Source organism: Anarrhichthys ocellatus, unplaced genomic scaffold (genome assembly GCF_004355925.1).
Source record: "Anarrhichthys ocellatus isolate YVR2014 unplaced genomic scaffold, GSC_Weel_1.0 scaffold981, whole genome shotgun sequence".
Lineage (NCBI taxonomy): Eukaryota > Metazoa > Chordata > Actinopteri > Perciformes > Anarhichadidae > Anarrhichthys > Anarrhichthys ocellatus.
Genome location: NW_022280955.1, coordinates 4,052 through 7,104, shown reverse-complemented (window position 1 = coordinate 7,104; position 3,053 = coordinate 4,052).

Here is a 3,053-nt window from a genome sequence, read left to right as displayed (position 1 = left end):
TATTAAAGGGACGGAACACAAATCGTCCTGCTACGCAGATGACATTTTGGTCTACCTGGGGCAACCAACATACTCTTTACCTAAACTGATGCAGTCATTTGAGCAGTATGGCAAACTATCAGGGTACAAGATTAACGTGGGCAAAACCCAGTTACTCTCATATAACTATAGCCCACCAAGAGAAACTGAACATAACTACCCCTTTGCATGGCAAACAACATCCTTCAAATATCTGGGCATCAATATCACAAAAGATCTTACACAACTTGCAGACTATAACTATGATCCACTAATAAGAAACATGAAGGAAGACATAGCGAGATGGAACACAACTCCTTTCCAAAGTTTCACGGCAAGGATTGAATCCATTAAAATGAATATACTGCCCAGACTACTGTCTCTATTTCAAACTCTACCAATAGAGATTAACCAAAACCAATTTAATGAATGGGACAAGATGTTATCTAGATATGTTTGGACAGGTAAAAGACCCAGGGTCCGTCTCAAAACCTTACAACCACCTAAAGAACAGGGGGGATGGGGCCTACCTTCTCTTAGAGATTACTATCTAGCAGCACAGATGAGAGCGGTGATAGGCTGGTGCAACCCATCGTATAAGGCTCAATGGAAAAACGTTGAAGAGAAAATAACTTCCACCCCCATACAGGCAATCCTACTGATAACAATCTACAAAGTCACATAAACACTACTGATACATGGCTGAAGTACGGAAAACCATTATAAGAGAACACAAACTAGAGGGAGATATGGTAACACTTAAATGGTGTGCATATGATTCTGACTTCACACCAAATAAATGTGATGCTAGATTTAGGGATGGGACAGCGACAGGAATAACAGCCATATGCAACATAATGAAAGGAGGCACACTGCTAAGTTTTGAAACTGTAAAAGAGAAACACTCACTAGAGAAACAGGACTTCTATCGATACTTGTAGATGCGACATTATGTGAATACGAAGACGAGAAACATGACTAAGAGTACACACCTGATAGAACTGTTTAGAAAAGCTTATAACTCAGATATAGGCAGTAAAATCATCTCATGTATATATAAATGTCTGTTGAACTTTAAAACACATTCAACCTCCTATATTAAAACTAAATGGGAGCAGGAGGGAGGAATAACTATATCTGAGGAAGAATGGACAGTAACTCAATGGAAGTGGACCAGCTTGCAGACATGGAGAGAGTTTGGTTGGAAAAATGTGATCAGGTATTTTATTACACCCTCTCAGAAATGCCACTATGACAGTAACCCTCCTGTTTGCTGGAGAGGATGTGGAAACCATCACCATATGTTCTGGGATTGCCCTGTTATCATGGACTATTGGAGAGGGATACACACGGCCTTACAAAAGATATTTGAAGGTGAAATACCTCTAGAAAGTAGGACCATGTATCTTGGATATTTACCTAAAACACTGTCAAAAAGAGACAAATATTTAATAAATGTACTTCTGGTGGCCAGCAAAAAGACTATCACCAGGAAATGGTTGTCACAAGAGAGTCCCGCTCTGAACACATGGATGACATTACAATGGACATTTACAAAATGGAGAAGCTAACAGCATCTGTCAACTACAAACTGGAACAATTTTTGTCGTATTGGGAAAAATGGGTTACATACGTGACACCCCATAGACCTGATTTTATTTTAATAAATCAATGAATGTACCATAGATAACAGATCACTCCCTAATTTTTTTTTCTTTGTGGTTTTGGTTTTGTTTTTTTTCTGTGTTTTGTCCTTGTTCTATATGTGTATAACAAAAATGAGCATCATCTGAAAATCTTCACATGCAATGTACATTGTCTGAAAGACAATTGTAAATGCCTAATTGATGCCTAATATCAATAAAAAAAAGAATTAAAAAAAAAGAAAGATATGGAAGAAGTTATAACATCTTTAGGGTTTTGCTTGGTGTAGTTTATTTATTTTTTTACCTAGCTTTGTTTTTTTAACACTCAATGGCTGAATAAGGAGGAGAAACGGATTTAGTGGTGGAGTTACTGACAACGCCTTTCTCAAGAAAGACATTTCAGGAAAAGCTGGACATTGTAAGAAATGGTCAGTCAACCACAGCTGGCAGCCTGACTCAGCCAGGAAAAGGATTTGTATGAACGGTATTTCTTGCTGACAGCGTCGGAGAAGCGTTGCACATGTTATGTCTGGGAATGTGTTTCATTTTAACTGAGCTCTTGGTGTTTGGAGCTATGCTACGCTAACCTGAGGACGCCATAGCATTTGAAAACTCAAGTTGATCTACAACTCAACGAACACGTTCTCAGGGAAACAGATCCACAACCGCGGCCCGGCGTGCGGTCTGCGCCGGCCGGCGGAGGTGGGATCCCGGCCCCGCTGCAAACCGGCCGCAGCAGACCGGCGAAATACAACTGGGGAGGCTCGACTGTCATCACTGGCGTCCATGAATACAGAAAGACTTCTTACTGGAACTGAGACGATGTACTGGGATTAAACTCTTGAACAAAGAAAGGAGGATGGAGTTTGTCTTTAAGTGAACAGCATTCGGTAAAAGACAAACTGCGTTTGTTTGTTTACATAGTAACGTTACTACTGTTCATTTGTCTATCGGGTCGTTTTCATGAATACTATTTGAATGGCTCGTGCTCTTGTGTGGTGGAATGCGTGGATCCGCTGCAGTGTTGCTGGATTGATGTGTCATCATGAGGTTATTAGGAGGTGATTCATCTGTAGTAGGACAGCACAGAAGGCCCAGGTATAACATGCACGACCCGCCACTGACATATATATATACAATATATGCTAATGTGTGTGTGTATATACTGTATATACATTAGCATATATATATATATACACACAATATTGTGTGTATATATATACAATATACTATATACATGCGTATATATACACATAGAATTGTTCTAAGAGAGAAAACTGTGAAGTTACACACTTTATATTTAACCTGATCAATAATCTATGAACCAAATGTATATATATATACGGTGCGTATTGATCGTCTGTAGGTAGGTATCTGGGGATGACGGTG